The 19,789-nt window shown below is 44.3% G+C and overlaps 1 protein-coding gene across 1 annotated transcript in view; it reads right to left on the reverse strand.

The window, feature by feature from the left end:
- The window catches only part of LOC134575168 (oocyte zinc finger protein XlCOF22-like), a 167,730-nt gene extending 157,709 nt beyond the window's left edge, over window positions 1-10,021 (reverse strand). Inside the window, exon 1 of the mRNA XM_063434396.1 lies at window positions 9,892-10,021. The gene's annotated coding sequence lies outside the window, so the exon portion shown is untranslated. The remainder of the gene's footprint in view (window positions 1-9,891) is intronic.
- Between the last annotated feature and the right edge of the window lie 9,768 nt (window positions 10,022-19,789).

Below are 19,789 nucleotides of genomic sequence, written 5' to 3' on the forward strand. Positions count from 1 at the left end.
TCCCGACCCCCAGGACTACCTAGCGCTACAACACCCCTAGCGCCCACCGCTGCCCCGTTCCGTCCCTCACAAGGACAGATACCGCCACCGTCCAGATACAACGGGCGGGCCAACATCCAATGCCATTCCTGCAAACAATGGGGGCATATGGCCCGGGAATGCACCCAGAATCGCAGCAGGCCCACCTGGAATCAGGGCCGTCCAAACCCCGCACCCAGGGCGGCTGCGCACCATTACCAGAGGGACCCCGCCACTCAGGATTTATGGAGTGTGCAGGCGGAGGAACCTCTGGGCATATTGCACGAAGTCATGTCGGTCCGAGCCACGGATAACCGGCAACATCATCGACAGCTGGTAACTCTTGAGGGAACCGAAGTACAGGGTCTGCGAGATTCGGGTGCTACCTTAACCCTGGTAGCCCCCCATTTGGTTTCGGAGGGCACGCATACCGGCGGATCTGTGGCCGTTCGGGTAGCCGGGGGAGCTGTATACCGACTACCCACGGCGAAAGTACATTTGAACTGGGGTGCGGGAGAGGGGACAGTAGAAGTGGGACTCATGCAGAACTTACCAGCAGATGTGGTGTTAGGGAATGATTTGGGTCAGATGACCTCTGCCTTTATTCCACAGGCACCCTACCAGGAAGCCCATCCAGTAACCACACGGCAACAGGCACGCACCACGGCTACACCGATACACTCTGAGGCTCAGGTAAGAGACCACGACCCTTCCTCGACTTCCATATCCTGGGATACCCCGACTACCTTTATCACCGAAGTACAGACCGATCCCACATTACAAGTCTATAGGGACCGGGCACAAGCTGCCCAGACCGGGCTAGAGGGGGAGCATTACATGTGGGAAAAAGAGTTACTGTACCGTATCACGGCCAAGGATGTGGGGGGGTCCGTCACTTTGACGAACAAACAACTAGTGGTACCCCGGAAGTATAGGCAGGAGCTGCTCAGAATTGCTCACGATATTCCCTTATCAGGACACCTAGGGATGACCCGTACCCGGTACCGCCTAACACACGCGTTCTTCTGGCCCGGGATCTCACAGGATGTGCGACAATATTGCACGTCCTGCGACGTCTGCCAGAGGGTAGGAAAACGAGGGGATCGCCACAAGGCCAAGTTATGCCCCCTTCCCATTATCGCCGAACCCTTCAGCAGGGTCGCCGTAGATATAGTAGGGCCCCTGCCAAAACCCAGTCCTTCTGGGAAGAAATACATTTTAACTGTGGTGGACTACGCCACCCGATATCCCGAAGCAGTAGCACTCTCTAACATTCACGCGGAAACCGTGGCGGAAGCTCTGATAAAAGTATTTTCCCGAGTAGGGTTCCCCCAGGAGATAATATCTGACCGGGGCACTCAATTTACTGCTGAGGTTACCCAACAAATGTGGAAAGTGTGTGGCATTAAGCCCATAGTCAATTCAGCCTACCACCCCCAGTCCAATGGACTATGTGAACGCTTTAATGGGACGTTGAAGCAGATGCTTCGGACGTTCAGGGAAACCCACAAAGACTGGGAGAGATTTCTACCTCACCTGCTCTTTGCGTATAGAGAGGTTCCCCAAGAATCGACTGGGTTCTCCCCATTCGAACTACTGGTCGGGAGGAGAGTACGGGGACCTTTAAACTTAATTAGGGAGCACTGGGAGGGGGAGAGTATCGCTAGCGAAACCCCGATAGTATCGTACGTGCTGGAGTTCCGAGACCGACTGGAGGCGCTAACCCAGGACGTACACACCAACCTCCAGGCGGCCCAACAACGTCAGCGGCGATGGTACGATAGGGGAGCCAGGGACCGCAGCTTTCAAGTGGGGCAGAAGGTTTTAATTTTAAAACCTGTCCGCACAGATAAGCTGCAGGCCGTCTGGCAAGGCCCATACCAGGTAGTGGAGCAGCGATGCGACACTACCTATGTGATTGGCCCCTGCTCCGGGGTAGGGAAGAGACGCATGCTTCACGTCAACCTGCTCAAACCCTACCACGAGCGGATAGAGGATGTGACGGCAATCTGTGCCTCAGCCATGGAAGATCAGGAGAACTTACCACTACCTGATCTGCTAGAACAGGAAGAGCCGGTAGAGCCCTCCCGGGGGGTTCAACTGGGGGAGCGGCTAAGCCCTCGCGAGCGTGCCCAGATACAGGAGCTGATCGTAGCTAAAGGGGCTACGTTCTCTAATTTACCTGGGTACACTCCGCTGGCCACCCACCGAGTTGAAACCCCGGGACAGCTACCTATGCGGCAGGCCCCATATAGGGTCCCGGAATCCGTCCGGACTCATATGAAGGCCGAGCTGGATGAAATGCTGCAGTTAGGGGTTATCGAACCCTCAGATAGCCCCTGGGCATCACCGGTAGTCCTGGTGCCTAAAAAGGACGGCACCACCCGATTCTGCGTTGACTACCGGAGGCTGAATGACAAGACCGTGTCTGACGCCTACCCGATGCCCCGTATAGACGAACTGCTAGATAAAATGGCACGGGGCCAGTATCTCACTACAATTGACTTATGTAAGGGATACTGGCAGATTCCTTTAGCCGACGATGCCATCCCCAAGTCGGCGTTTGTCACCCCGTTTGGCCTGTACCAGTTCAAGGTCATGCCCTTCGGGATGAAAAACGCTCCGGCTACTTTTCAGCGGATGGTAGATCGACTACTGGACGGCTTCCAAGACTATGCCTGTGCCTACCTGGACGACATAGCCATCTTCAGCCAGACTTGGGAGGACCACCTCCAACATATAGGGGCGATCCTAGATCGTATTGGGGGAGCGGGGTTAACGCTGAAACCGAGTAAGTGCCACATAGGGATGGCCGAGGTGCAGTATCTAGGACACCGAGTAGGGTGTGGGCAGCAGAGACCCGAGCCAGCCAAAATTGAGGCCGTGGCCAAGTGGCCTACCCCCAGGACCAAAACCCAGGTGCTAGCGTTTTTAGGGACTGCAGGGTATTATAGGAAATTTGTACCCGACTACAGTACCCTGGCCAAACCCCTGACGGACCTGACCAAAAAGAACCTTCCCCGACTGGTTGTCTGGGCCCCAGAGTGTGAGCAGGCATTCCAACAGCTCAAGACCGCACTAACTAATGCTCCTGTGTTAATGGCTCCTGATCCAACTAAAAGATTTCTTGTCCACACAGACGCTTCAATGTTTGGATTGGGGGCAGTGCTGAGCCAAGTGGGAGCCGATGGCGGAGAACATCCCGTAGCCTACTTAAGCCGCAAGTTGTTACCCCGCGAAGTAAGCTACGCCGCCATCGAGAAAGAATGCCTGGCCGTGGTGTGGGCCCTTAAAAAGTTACAGCCGTATTTGTATGGACAACCTTTTTCCTTACTCACAGATCACAACCCGTTGGTGTGGCTAAACCGTGTATCTGGGGACAATGCCAGGCTGCTGCGCTGGAGTTTGGCGCTGCAGCCCTTTGACTTTACCATCCACTACCGGCCAGGAAAACAAAACGGTAACGCTGACGGGTTATCCAGACAGACTGAACTAGAGAAGTGATCTGTGAGTACTCCCCCGGACATCCCCAAGCCGATCCGTTGGGATCAGACTGTGTATGCCGGCTTGGTTCTGGGGGAGCATTGTGGCAAACCTAGCCACTTCTGGACGATATGTACTGCAGGTTGTCCATAGGCTGAATGTATACTGTATGTCATTACCTGTATAAGTGCTGTGTTATGGCCGTTCGCATGCTGGCAGCCGTACGCTGCCAGCATACAAAGCATTAGTTCGACGAAACACGGCTATTCCAGCCGTTCGCCGGACGAATGCGGGCTCCCCAGGTAGACCACACATTCACAAGTCGTGTGGCACCAATTAACCGATTGCAACAATGTTGCAATCGGTAATTAAGGGCTCTCCTAGGTGGCCGCCGTCCTGCTACCGACCATGCGGCGGTCGGCCATCTTGGATCCTTTGTCTCTGCAGCGGTGTTCGGTCGTCGAGAGCCTGGAACTGAAAACGGCTACTCAATGATCCGAACACCGCTGTACTTCTAGAGCGTTCGGGAGTTCCGCGTTCGGCACATTCTGTTCCCCATAGATGTTCGGTACTTTTAAACCGAACTCAATGTTTTAATGTATTTTGTGCGGCGTTCGGTTAGTTTAGCTGGGATCAGAGCGGTATTCTCACTAAATGTGCCCGCCGACCCCAGCTATCTACCGAACGGTCATTCGTCTAAAAGCGAGCAAAAATGTATAAAATAGGGATTTCTATATAAATTGTCGGTTTTGCTCCACGAGGGGATAATCCACTTAATCGTCCATTTTAGTGGGAGTATCCCTCTCGTGTAGCAATGCCTGTTGGGATAATTACAATGCCTGATGGGAGAAATCCCCTGTAACAGCTGTAAGGAAACCCCTTGCAAGGGGAACTGCATAAATATGGAAGTCTGTGAATAAAGCGAGTTAGTTGACTCCCAAACTGTGTTTCGTCCGGTTATTGGGAGGAGGGGGAATATTGCCGTGCTTTCTGTCTTGACTGTGGATTTCCTGAGGATACCAACGGATATCGTGGACTAATATACCGCGTCCCGTTACAATAGGGTATCTAGATGTATAATTACCATCTCCACATGGTTTGCATACATGCCACTTCCCTCATGAACTACCGATATAGACAATAGCAAGTCAGCTGTGCTGTCCCTATAGCACCTTCGTGGGTGCCGGTAATGCTAAGTATCCCTGCAGCTGTTCCTTTCTCACTCTTATCTGCCTTCTCAGATAACCTCTTGTCTAATCACAGGACTCCCGCTTCCTGATTACTAAATAATAAATTCAAAGAAAAAGTGAGATGAACAAAATAGTGCATAGTGCTGGGTGACTAAAAACAAAGAAATCCCAACGCGTGTTTCGGTGCTATAGAAGCACCTTCGTCAGAGGAGAAACTTTCACATTGGAAGTTTCCAGTATATAAAGGTGATTAGTCCCACCTTCAAATCAGCTGCAGCCTATCAGATTAAGTTCCACCTTCTAGGCGGTTACCTTCGATTAGAGTTCCCTGTCGACATCATCGCTGAAGGGGAACTTTCAAAATAGCCTATCTGATAACATTGTAACTGGGTGGAGAAGAAAAATATAGTACGTTTTGGGGGGTGGAGAATCGTAGAAATTTGATGTTTGAGCATTATTAAGATCCAAAGAGAGGAACAGTATTCCTTCATGGATTTCCCCTGATTTGTATGTGAATAATATGGGCACCTACTTATTTAAGTGGGATGCAGTTTGTATTATGTATCACTAATAAAGAGATATTTTTTATTGTGTGTTATTTTTGATACTCAAGTAATCAGAAGGGTAATGCTTCTATCCAGCAATAAATCTATCAGTTATAAACGCATTACGTCTTTAATGCCATTCATACCGTGGGGTGTCCTAAATATCATGAACAGGCATTCTATTAGGCTTAGTGTTCCATGGAACAATTCTATGTTGTTTTAGATTTAAAAACACATCATGTGATTATGGTGATGTAGAAAATCCAGATTTAGGTGCTCCAATTTATTTCTGAAGTATATCTCAAGAGAGAAGGGGGGGGGGGGGGGAGGGAGGAGTGGGAGGGAGAAATTAATAATTTTATCATTCAGTTTATGGTTCTTAACGACTCAATGGTGAAGAAGAAATTGTGTGATTAACCACCACAGTCTATTTCATAGTCATACTCAAATTACTTCCCTAATTTTCCCCATTTATCAATCTCCACGCTGATTGTGTTTGTAAGGTACGTATATTAATACAATACCATAGGAATTTATTACTAAGACAGGTCTGCTAGTAGATAGTCCTTTGAATTTTAAAATAAGATCCATATGTTAATATGTCATAATATTTATAGACAGCCAATTGATGAAAATTAGAGATCATTAAAGAGAGCGGAGTAAGTAGACCCCTCATTCAAGCTTTGTGGAGAGAGTGATCCGAGGCGGTATATCCAGAAACACTCTCTTCCCTAGAAGGCGTTTGTCTGGTCAGTGGTTACCAGTTCGATGTCTTGGAACCTTAATCCACTGGGATTACCTTGATGAACACGTTTAACGTGTCTTGATATTGGGGTTTCTATATTTCCGAGGGTTTTAACTGAATTGACATGTTCTAGGATACATCTTCTGAAAGGAAGGAAAGTTTAGCCAATGTACTTTAACAAACCACCTCTTTTACCGGTAGGAATTTGGCACAGATCTTACAGTAACCACAGCCTTCTAGGGTAATCAAAGTCCAGGACACATTCAGTTTGGTTTTCCTTTTTATTTGATAGGAAAAACAGGTGCTTTAAATAATAATAAACAAAACAAAAGTCCTTGCTCTTACTAGACAGAAATCACTATCTGTAATTGGGTGGCTTTCCCACTTACCAATTTTTCAAAAAAACAAAATAAACTTGCAATAAACACAATTGTTGTTCTCTCTCCTTCAACTCTCCTAGCTGGCTTTTTCTCCCTCACTCTGCAGCAGGCTGATCTCTTCTTTTAAAGGCCTGTCTGCTAATTGACCAGCTACAGGTGAGTGCCAATTAGTTAACTCTTAAGTTAAATCCAAATTCTGGTCTGTAACACAGCAACTAGTGCTGTTGGAGCATTGGCCCACCCTGCTCTCCAAATGCTCCGCCCCAGGGACCCATACCGTGTTTTGCAGAGCATCAGCAATGTATATTGCAAACATCTCTCCCTGGGGCATTTAACTGAAAATTCTCTGGCTGCTGTTTAGCAAATCAGGCCTGATATATCTTCCATCAACCACTATTCCACTCACAGTACATTAAACCACATTGGCAGGTCAGGAGTCTTTTAGAGCTGCAATTGAAGAACGACTTGGCCATGAATTTTTCATTATGTTTGCTGTTTTCGAAATGTTTGGAATCCTTTAAAATAAAGTTACACGCTTTACAGTGCCCGCATTTCTATGTGCCTTTTAATTTATTGGATAGCCAGTGTGGTGGGGTAGTTTCTCTTTGGAAGTGACTGTGCACTAGAAGATCTTTTATATTTCTATCCCTCCTTGCCATGATGGATGCATAAGGGGAGATTACACTTCTGAGATATTCATCCTGTCTCAAAATAGGCCAGAATCTGTCCATGATGGCCTTTACATTGTCCCAACCGGCATCATAGGTTGCTTTGCACCTTAGTTCCTGTGGCTCCCAAATTTTCTGTTTGATCCAGTTAGACTCTTCCCCTAGAAGGCTCTCTCTGTCTGTTAAGAGGGCCCCATGATATGCTTTTTCCAGGCACTTATTTGGGAATCCCTTCTGTCTGATCATCGATCGCAATTCCTTGGCCCTTTTCTTGAAATCCTGTATGCTTGAGGAGTTACGCCTGAGGCGTAAATATTGCCCAGTGGGAAAACCCTGTTTTTGTGGGGTGGGATGATAACTGTGCCAATTAAGAGGGATATTGGTGGCAGTGCTTTTTCTGTATAGGTCTGTCTGAACGTTGCCTGTGATTTCTGGGATTAGAGTGACATCCAGGAAGTTCAGAGAGGGAATCCCTACCTCTGCTGTGAATCTCAGATTTAATTCATTTTTGTTTAGTAAGTACACAAACGTGAGGAATTCGTCACCAGTCCCTAACCAGACAACCAGGACATCATCAATTTACCTCTTCCAAGTATGTATACGTTGCACAAAATGGGGAAAAAGATCAGAAAACACAAAACGTTCTTCCCACCACCCCAGGTGCAGGTTGGCATATGAGGGCACGCAAGCTGTCCCCATAGCCGTCCCTTGCACCTGGTGGTAGTATCTTCCATCAAAGATGAAGTACCGTAGTTAACACAAATTTAAGTAAGTCAATGTCAAATGGATTGTGTTTGTCTAGGTGCTTTCCTCTCTTTGATAGAAAGTATTCAACAGGTTTTATGCCCAAATTGTGGGGGATGGAACTATAGAGGGCCTCCACATCTAAACTGAATAGTAGAGATCCCCGAGGTATTTGTATAGAGGCCAGTACTGACAGGGTCTGTTTGGTGCCCTTTAAATTAGATGGCAACCTAAGACGCGGTCTATGTATACACTTACATCTTGGGTCAGGTTGCCATTTCCTGACACTATTGGCCTTCTGGACAGGATGGGATGTTTTCATGTATCTTGGGCAAGCTGTAGAATGTGGCCATGCGTGGATGCTGGTTAAGCATTAAATCATATTCTCCTTTATTGATCAATTTATCATCAAGGCCCTTCAGCAGGATTGCAGAAACATATAATTGGATCAGACTCAAGGATTTGGTACGTATTAACGTCAGAGAGAATTGTATTGGTCAGCTGTAGATATTAATCAGCACTAAGAATCACGATGTTACCCTCCTTGTCAGATGGTTTTATGGTGATTTCTATTTTTCTGTTGTAGCGCTTTTTGAGCCTTAATTTCCAGTTGTGACAAGTTGGAGTTAGATTTTAGTGATAGCTCTGAGTAAGAGATTGAATCTTTCCTTATAGACCAATTCTAGAAAATGTACTTGAAATTAGGACAATACTCGTGAGGACAATACTCACTTTTCCTTTTTAAATCTCCCCTTATTTTAACCCTTCACTTTCTTCCAATAGGTCAGCAAGGGTTAGTGTTGTATTTTTTGTCACAGCCTATTTACAATGTTGTACCCCAATGGGGATCTCTCCTCAGCAGATTTTCACCATTTTCTTTCTTTCCTGCAATTATCATTAATTAGCAAGTTGAGTTTCTACCTAGTATGCAGGACCGGACAGCAGGAGGCAGCCTGAATACACCTCGGCACAAGCAACCAAGCCGAGGATTCAAAAGGAACACTCTTATGTTGTCTATATATTCCAGACGCACTCCGAACGGGTTGGAGGGCTGGTCAGCTGACTGTGGACGCGGATTCTTGAAGCGGCTTGATTTATTTTTATTTGCTTTTGAATAAATGTGCTTACCTACATTCCGGTCTAAAGAGTATCCATTGGACCCCACGTTCTCAAGGGGCTGATCCTCCCGGAGCTATATAGTTGCCTATATATATCTAGTAAACCTCTAGATTATTTCATATATTTATTGATTTATGACAATATTGCACTAGTTATTTTCTTTTTTTTGTCTCCTTTCTAGATTCACTTGTTGTGGATTACATGATTGTCCAAGTATAATTGTGTGTTAGAACGTTCTTGGGTAACACTATACTACTGACTATTGCTTAAAGGCACACTTATTCTGCAATAATATTTGGGGCCCGTGTCTGCTAAATATTGAACGCTATAGTTGCTTTAATTGATTTTTAAAATTTCATTTTACCTGTGACAAATTTTACGGAAAGTGGTTGTAATACTGTGCACCAACCTTATTTATTTGTTTTGAGCCAAACAAGAACTTACTGAAAATGGATGAACCTAAAGTTCTTGTAGTCCGTAAGCCTCCACTGTCCCGAACTGTGCAGAAGCTAACCAGGGAGAATATCCTATTACTGAACTAGTAGCTAATGACTTGTCATCGTGATTACCAATGACTTCAGAGAACAATGTAACTGAATGGCGGGCTTTGCAAACATTCAGTGGCCATCACATATGACTTGTATAATATCATGTCTGATCTATGATCCTAATAAAATATCATAAACCAAATGATTTTGTTCTTACGGCTTATTAGTGTATTAACTGTTCAGATCTCACACTGTGTACTGGGTGTTTGATGACATAAGTGAATGATATCTGCTCTATAACCAAACACAATGCTGATCAAACATTGTCTCACCCAAGGAGATGAGGGGGTGGTGACTCTCCGTCACTTCCTTGTAAGTTTCCTTTTGCCCTTTTAAATGCTTCCAAACCTACAAGAAATAACAGACAGTGAGATCCCAACATCTTTATCCAGTCACCATCCAGACACATCCCTTGGTTTTACTCTATGATGCCCATTCCCAGCAGCCTCACCTCTCCAGTCAGCAGGTGGATGATCTGATTGGTCAGTTCCAGGATGTTCTGCTCATCGTTTCCCTCATGTATCAGTGAGTGAGGTGGACACACCGTGCTGGAGCCCTGGGTCTTGCAGGATCCTCTTAACACACAGGGACTGCTTCTCTGTATTGTAGCATCATCAGATCTCTTCACAACAATGTAATCCTGCACATAAAGAAACATGTATTAAAATATAAAAAGCTATGCTAGGGCTACCTGCTTATAATCCTGTATTATCACAATCCCCACATTTACACCGTGACTGAACTGTCTCTCAATTAAACAGCTGCCACTGTCAATGTAACCACTGATAACATATAACAATACACCACACATGGCCACTATCACGTAATCTACTCTGCTGCCCTTTGTGTTTCTGTATTGCTGACTCGATCAGCTGATGTGTGCTTGGTGGGACTCTATGTGGATTTTGGTAATGCAATATAACAATATAATCAGGGGGCACCTACCGGAGGACCAATGGATTTTGCTAAATCACTGACATACAATACACAGACACCAATTGATCGCAAAAATCTCAGTAGGGCAATCCAGCACTGCTTATGACTTGTTCACACAGTCACGTATGTTTTATTTCTACATGGGCACACAGTGTCTATCTCTGTGGTTCCCAAACTTTTTAGGTTCAAGGTGCCTTTAAAGGGAAACTATAGCGCCAGGAAACGAAAAAGGCATTTTCCTGGGACTATAGCTTCACCCTTTGTCAAGGCAAAGACAGAAGGTTAATAACCCCTTCTGTCACTTACCTGAGTCCAGCGCTGATGTCCTGATGTCCATGCTTCTCCGCTCGCATTAGGATTTCCCCATAGGAAAGCATTAATTTCCCCATTTCCTATGGGGATTTTTGTGACGCTGGAAGTCCTCATGCATAGCGCAAGATCGTCCAGCATTATTTAGACCGACCGGAAGTCCCTCTAGTTGCTGTCTGGTAGACAGCCGCTATAGGAGGAGTTAAACCTAGCAGGTAATTATTGCAGTTTATAGAAACTGCAATAATTACATGCTCAGGGTTAAGGGTGATGGGAGGTGATGGGAGGTTGCACTTTAATGTTTCAATATTTTTCCAATGCGTCCCAAGTCAAAACAAATTTATAGGTTGTATATATGTACAGGGCTGCGGCATATACTGGGGCCCTGTTCAGCAGAACCTAAACTTGAGAGGAGCACTGCTAGATTCAGCAGGTAGATGATCGCCATGGTAACATTACCCAGAATCCCTCACCTCTCCAGCCAGCAGGTAGATGATCTCCATATTGACATTACCCAGAATCCCTCACCTCTCCAGTCAGCAGGTAGATGATCGCCATGGTAACATTACCCAGAATCCCTCACCTCTCCAGTCAGCAGGTAGATGATCTCCATAATGACATAACCCAGAATCCCTCACCTCTCCAGTCAGCAGGTAGATGATCTCCATGGTGACATTACCCAGAATCCCTCACCTCTCCAGTCAGCAGGTAGATGATCTCCATAATGACATTACCCAGAATCCCTCACCTCTCCAGTCAGCAGGTAGATGATCTCCATGGTGACATTACCCAGAATCCCTCACCTCTCCAGTCAGCAGGTACATGATCTCCATAATGACATTACCCAGAATCCCTCACCTCTCCAGCCAGCAGGTAGATGATCTCCATAATGACATTACCCAGAATCCCTCACCTCCCCAGTCAGCAGGTAGATGATCTCCATAATGACATTACCCAGAATTCCTCACCTCTCCAGTCAGCAGGTAGATGATCTCCATAATGACATTACCCAGAATCCCTCACCTCTCCAGTCAGCAGGTAGATGATCTCCATGGTGACATTACCCAGAATCCCTCACCTCTCCAGTCAGCAGGTACATGATCTCCATAATGACATTACCCAGAATCCCTCACCTCTCCAGCCAGCAGGTAGATGATCTCCATAATGACATTACCCAGAATCCCTCACCTCCCCAGTCAGCAGGTAGATGATCTCCATAATGACATTACCCAGAATCCCTCACCTCTCCAGTCAGCAGGTAGATGATCTCCATGGTGACATTACCCAGAATCCCTCACCTCTCCAGTCAGCAGGTAGATGATCTCCATGGTGACATTACCCAGAATCCCTCACCTCTCCAGTCAGCAGGTAGATGATCTCCATAATGACATTACCCAGAATCCCTCACCTCTCCAGCCAGCAGGTAGATGATCTCCATGGTGACATTACCCAGAATCCCTCACCTCTCCAGTCAGCAGGTAGATGATCTCCATAATGACATTACCCAGAATCCCTCACCTCTCCAGCCAGCAGGTAGATGATCTCCATAATGACATTACCCAGAATCCCTCATCTCTCCAGCCAGCAGGTAGATGATCTCCATAATGACATTACCCAGAATCCCTCACCTCTCCAGTCAGCAGGTAGATGATCTCCATGGTGACATTACCCAGAATCCCTCACCTCTCCAGTCAGCAGGTAGATGATCTCCAAGGTGACATTACCCAGAATCCCTCACCTCTCCAGTCAGCAGGTAGATGATCTCCAAGGTGACATTACCCAGAATCCCTCACCTCTCCAGTCAGCAGGTAGATGATCTCCATAATGACATTACCCAGAATCCCTCACCTCTCCAGTCAGCAGGTAGATGATCTCCATACTGACATTACCCAGAATCCCTCACCTCTCCAGTCAGCAGGTAGATGATCTACATAATGACATTACCCAGAATCCCTCACCTCTCCAGTCAGCAGGTAGATGATCTCCAAGGTGACATTACCCAGAATCCCTCACCTCTCCAGTCAGCAGGTAGATGATCTACATACTTTATTATACTTTAGATTTAGTCGCTGTTACTGAGACATGGTATAATGAGAAAAATGACTGGGACATAGCAATACCAGGGTACTCTTTATATAGAAAAGACAGGGAAGGCAAGAAAGGGGGAGGGGTGGCCCTGTATGTAAAGAATAGCATAAAATCTAGCCTAATAAAGGTTAGTGAGGCGAACATAGAGTCAGTTTGGGTTACGTTAGAATTTGGTAATCACACAGTAACTCGTGAAGGTGTGATTTATAGGCCCCCAGGACAAATTGAAGAGTTAGATAATCTACTAGTTGAAGAAATAGCTAAAATGACCATGAAGGGGGAAGTTATAATCATGGGTGACTTTAATCGTCCTGATATAAATTGGAAAACAAAAATAGCTACTTGTGCCAGGAGCACACATATTCTAAACTCCCTACTGGGATTGTCTCTAAAACAAGTCGTTGAGGAGCCAACTCGTAAAGAGGCCATACTAGATTTAGTGTTAACAAATGGAGATTTGGTATCAGATATTACTGTAGGTGAAAGTTTAGGATCCAGTGATCATCAGTCAGTGTGGTTTAATATAAGAACAGTGACTGAGTCACACCACACAAAAACAAAAGTTTTAGACTTTAGAAAAACAGACTTTTCCAAAATTAGAATATGTGTAAAGGAGTCATTATCAGACTGGAGCAATTTAAATGGAGTCCAAAAGAAATGGGATTATTTAAAAGTTGCACTACTGAAGGCAACAGAAAATTGCATTAGGCTTGTCAGTAAAAGCAAAAAATTCAAGAAACCACTGTGGTACTCCACAGATGTAGCCAAAATAGTAAAAAACAAAAAGTTAGCATTTAGTAATTATAAAAAAACCCAGAGTGAGGAAGACAGAATGACCTATAAGATTAGGCAGAAAGAGGCTAAGCAAGTTATAAGAGCTTCCAAATCACACACAGAAGAGAAAATAGCACAGTCAGTAAAAAAGGGGGACAAAACCTTTTTTAGATACATAAATGAGAAAAGAAAAGTAAAACAAGGATTAGTTAGATTAAAAACAAAAGAAGGAAGGTATGTATATGAGGATAAAGGTCTAGCTGACTGCCTCAATGAATATTTTTGTTCGGTATTTACAGATGAAAATGAAGGAAAGGGACCTCAGTTAAGAAAAAGGATAAATGAGTCATTTATTACACGTGAGTTTACAGAGGAAGAGGTTCTATTTCAACTGTCAAAAGTAAAGACAAATAAGTCAATGGGACCTGATGGAATACACCCAAAGCTATTAAAAGAGCTTAGTGGTGTACTAGCAAAACCATTAACAGATTTATTTAACCAATCATTGATAACAGGAGTAGTCCCAGAAGATTGGAAGTTAGCGAATGTTGTACCCATTCACAAGAAAGGTAATAGGGAGGAGTCGGGCAACTATAGGCCAGTAAGCCTAACTTCAGTAGTGGGGAAAGTGATGGAAACCATGTTAAAGGATAGGATTGTTGAACATCTAAAAACACATGGATTTCAAGATCAGAGACAACATGGGTTTACTTCAGGGAGATCATGCCAAACTAATCTTATTGATTTTTTTGATTGGGTAACTAAAATTATAGATCAGGGTGGTGCAGTAGACATTGCTTACCTCGATTTCAGTAAGGCTTTTGACACTGTTGCACATAGAAGGCTTATCAACAAACTACAATCTTTGAGTTTGGATTCCAATATTGTTGAATGGGTAAGGCAGTGGCTGAGTGACAGGCAACAGAGGGTTGTAGTCAATGGAGTATATTCGAAGCTTGGGCTTGTCACCAGTGGGGTACCTCAGGGATCTGTACTTGGACCCATTCTCTTTAATATTTTTATTAGTGATATTGCAGAAGGTCTTGATGGTAAGGTGTGTCTTTTTGCGGATGATACTAAGATATGTAACAGGGTTGATGTTCCAGGAGGGATAAGCCAAATGGAAAATGATTTAGGTAGACTAGAAAAATGGTCAGAGTTGTGGCAACTGACATTTAATGTGGATAAGTGCAAGATAATGCATCTTGGACGTAAAAACCCAAGGGCAGAGTACAGAATATTTGATAGAGTCCTAACCTCAACATCTGAGGAAAGGGATTTAGGGGTGATTATTTCTGATGACTTAAAGGTAGGCAGACAATGTAATAGAGCAGCAGGAAATGCTAGCAGAATGCTTGGTTGTATAGGGAGAGGTATTAGCAGTAGAAAGAGGGAAGTGCTCATGCCATTGTACAGAACACTGGTGAGACCTCACTTGGAGTACTGTACACAGTACTGGAGACCCTATCTTCAGAAGGATATTGATACCTTAGAGAGAGTTCAAAGAAGGGCTACTAAACTGGTTCATGGATTGCAGGATAAAACTTACCAGGAAAGGTTAAAGGATCTTAACATGTATAGCATGGAGGAAAGACGAGACAGGGGGGATATGATAGAAACATTTAAATACATAAAGGGAATCAACACAGTAAAGGAGAAGACTATATTTAAAAGAAGAAAAACTACCACAACAAGAGGACATAGTCTTAAATTAGAGGGACAAAGGTTTAAAAATAATATCAGGAAGTATTACTTTACTGAGAGGGTAGTGGATGCATGGAATAGCCTTCCAGCTGAAGTGGTAGAGGTTAACACAGTAAAGGAGTTTAAGCATGCGTGGGATAGGCATAAGGCTATCCTAACTATAAGATAAGGCCAGGGACTAATGAAAGTATTTAGAAGACTGGGCAGACTAGATGGGCCGAATGGTTCTTATCTGCCGTCACATTCTATGTTCTATGTTTCTATGTTTCTATAATGACATTACCCAGAATCCCTCACCTCTCCAGTCAGCAGGTAGATGATCTCCATACTGACATTACCCAGAATCCCTCACCTCTCCAGTCAGCAGGTAGATGATCTCCATACTGACATTACCCAGAATCCCTCACCTCTCCAGTCAGCAGGTAGATGATCTCCATACTGACATTACCCAGAATCCCTCACCTCTCCAGTCAGCAGGTAGATGATCTACATAATGACATTACCCAGAATCCCTCACCTCTCCAGTCAGCAGGTAGATGATCTCCAAGGTGACATTACCCAGAATCCCTCACCTCTCCAGCCAGCAGGTAGATGATCTCCATAATGACATTACCCAGAATCCCTCACCTCTCCAGTCAGCAGGTAGATGATCTCCATACTGACATTACCCAGAATCCCTCACCTCTCCAGTCAGCAGGTAGATGATCTCCATAATGACATTACCCAGAATCCCTCACCTCTCCAGTCAGCAGGTAGATGATCTCCATAATGACATTACCCAGAATCCCTCACCTCTCCAGTCAGCAGGTAGATGATCTCCATAGTGACATTACCCAGAATCCCTCACCTCTCCAGCCAGCAGGTAGATGATCTCCATAATGACATTACCCAGAATCCCTCACCTCTCCAGTCAGCAGGTAGATGATCTCCATACTGACATTACCCAGAATTCCTCACCTCTCCAGTCAGCAGGTAGATGATCTCCATAATGACATTACCCAGAATCCCTCACCTCTCCAGTCAGCAGGTAGATGATCTCCATGGTGACATTACCCAGAATCCCTCACCTCTCCAGTCAGCAGGTACATGATCTCCATAATGACATTACCCAGAATCCCTCACCTCTCCAGCCAGCAGGTAGATGATCTCCATAATGACATTACCCAGAATCCCTCACCTCCCCAGTCAGCAGGTAGATGATCTCCATAATGACATTACCCAGAATCCCTCACCTCTCCAGTCAGCAGGTAGATGATCTCCATGGTGACATTACCCAGAATCCCTCACCTCTCCAGTCAGCAGGTAGATGATCTCCATGGTGACATTACCCAGAATCCCTCACCTCTCCAGTCAGCAGGTAGATGATCTCCATAATGACATTACCCAGAATCCCTCACCTCTCCAGCCAGCAGGTAGATGATCTCCATGGTGACATTACCCAGAATCCCTCACCTCTCCAGTCAGCAGGTAGATGATCTCCATAATGACATTACCCAGAATCCCTCACCTCTCCAGCCAGCAGGTAGATGATCTCCATAATGACATTACCCAGAATCCCTCATCTCTCCAGCCAGCAGGTAGATGATCTCCATAATGACATTACCCAGAATCCCTCACCTCTCCAGTCAGCAGGTAGATGATCTCCATGGTGACATTACCCAGAATCCCTCACCTCTCCAGTCAGCAGGTAGATGATCTCCAAGGTGACATTACCCAGAATCCCTCACCTCTCCAGTCAGCAGGTAGATGATCTCCAAGGTGACATTACCCAGAATCCCTCACCTCTCCAGTCAGCAGGTAGATGATCTCCATAATGACATTACCCAGAATCCCTCACCTCTCCAGTCAGCAGGTAGATGATCTCCATACTGACATTACCCAGAATCCCTCACCTCTCCAGTCAGCAGGTAGATGATCTACATAATGACATTACCCAGAATCCCTCACCTCTCCAGTCAGCAGGTAGATGATCTCCAAGGTGACATTACCCAGAATCCCTCACCTCTCCAGTCAGCAGGTAGATGATCTACATACTTTATTATACTTTAGATTTAGTCGCTGTTACTGAGACATGGTATAATGAGAAAAATGACTGGGACATAGCAATACCAGGGTACTCTTTATATAGAAAAGACAGGGAAGGCAAGAAAGGGGGAGGGGTGGCCCTGTATGTAAAGAATAGCATAAAATCTAGCCTAATAAAGGTTAGTGAGGCGAACATAGAGTCAGTTTGGGTTACGTTAGAATTTGGTAATCACACAGTAACTCGTGAAGGTGTGATTTATAGGCCCCCAGGACAAATTGAAGAGTTAGATAATCTACTAGTTGAAGAAATAGCTAAAATGACCATGAAGGGGGAAGTTATAATCATGGGTGACTTTAATCGTCCTGATATAAATTGGAAAACAAAAATAGCTACTTGTGCCAGGAGCACACATATTCTAAACTCCCTACTGGGATTGTCTCTAAAACAAGTCGTTGAGGAGCCAACTCGTAAAGAGGCCATACTAGATTTAGTGTTAACAAATGGAGATTTGGTATCAGATATTACTGTAGGTGAAAGTTTAGGATCCAGTGATCATCAGTCAGTGTGGTTTAATATAAGAACAGTGACTGAGTCACACCACACAAAAACAAAAGTTTTAGACTTTAGAAAAACAGACTTTTCCAAAATTAGAATATGTGTAAAGGAGTCATTATCAGACTGGAGCAATTTAAATGGAGTCCAAAAGAAATGGGATTATTTAAAAGTTGCACTACTGAAGGCAACAGAAAATTGCATTAGGCTTGTCAGTAAAAGCAAAAAATTCAAGAAACCACTGTGGTACTCCACAGATGTAGCCAAAATAGTAAAAAACAAAAAGTTAGCATTTAGTAATTATAAAAAAACCCAGAGTGAGGAAGACAGAATGACCTATAAGATTAGGCAGAAAGAGGCTAAGCAAGTTATAAGAGCTTCCAAATCACACACAGAAGAGAAAATAGCACAGTCAGTAAAAAAGGGGGACAAAACCTTTTTTAGATACATAAATGAGAAAAGAAAAGTAAAACAAGGATTAGTTAGATTAAAAACAAAAGAAGGAAGGTATGTATATGAGGATAAAGGTCTAGCTGACTGCCTCAATGAATATTTTTGTTCGGTATTTACAGATGAAAATGAAGGAAAGGGACCTCAGTTAAGAAAAAGGATAAATGAGTCATTTATTACACGTGAGTTTACAGAGGAAGAGGTTCTATTTCAACTGTCAAAAGTAAAGACAAATAAGTCAATGGGACCTGATGGAATACACCCAAAGCTATTAAAAGAGCTTAGTGGTGTACTAGCAAAACCATTAACAGATTTATTTAACCAATCATTGATAACAGGAGTAGTCCCAGAAGATTGGAAGTTAGCGAATGTTGTACCCATTCACAAGAAAGGTAATAGGGAGGAGTCGGGCAACTATAGGCCAGTAAGCCTAACTTCAGTAGTGGGGAAAGTGATGGAAACCATGTTAAAGGATAGGATTGTTGAACATCTAAAAACACATGGATTTCAAGATCAGAGACAACATGGGTTTACTTCAGGGAGATCATGCCAAACTAATCTTATTGATTTTTTTGATTGGGTAACTAAAATTATAGATCAGGGTGGTGCAGTAGACATTGCTTACCTCGATTTCAGTAAGGCTTTTGACACTGTTGCACATAGAAGGCTTATCAACAAACTACAATCTTTGAGTTTGGATTCCAATATTGTTGAATGGGTAAGGCAGTGGCTGAGTGACAGGCAACAGAGGGTTGTAGTCAATGGAGTATATTCGAAGCTTGGGCTTGTCACCAGTGGGGTACCTCAGGGATCTGTACTTGGACCCATTCTCTTTAATATTTTTATTAGTGATATTGCAGAAGGTCTTGATGGTAAGGTGTGTCTTTTTGCGGATGATACTAAGATATGTAACAGGGTTGATGTTCCAGGAGGGATAAGCCAAATGGAAAATGATTTAGGTAGACTAGAAAAATGGTCAGAGTTGTGGCAACTGACATTTAATGTGGATAAGTGCAAGATAATGCATCTTGGACGTAAAAACCCAAGGGCAGAGTACAGAATATTTGATAGAGTCCTAACCTCAACATCTGAGGAAAGGGATTTAGGGGTGATTATTTCTGATGACTTAAAGGTAGGCAGACAATGTAATAGAGCAGCAGGAAATGCTAGCAGAATGCTTGGTTGTATAGGGAGAGGTATTAGCAGTAGAAAGAGGGAAGTGCTCATGCCATTGTACAGAACACTGGTGAGACCTCACTTGGAGTACTGTACACAGTACTGGAGACCCTATCTTCAGAAGGATATTGATACCTTAGAGAGAGTTCAAAGAAGGGCTACTAAACTGGTTCATGGATTGCAGGATAAAACTTACCAGGAAAGGTTAAAGGATCTTAACATGTATAGCATGGAGGAAAGACGAGACAGGGGGGATATGATAGAAACATTTAAATACATAAAGGGAATCAACACAGTAAAGGAGAAGACTATATTTAAAAGAAGAAAAACTACC

The sequence above is a fragment of the Pelobates fuscus genome, chromosome 10 (assembly GCF_036172605.1).
Source record: "Pelobates fuscus isolate aPelFus1 chromosome 10, aPelFus1.pri, whole genome shotgun sequence".
NCBI lineage: Eukaryota > Metazoa > Chordata > Amphibia > Anura > Pelobatidae > Pelobates > Pelobates fuscus.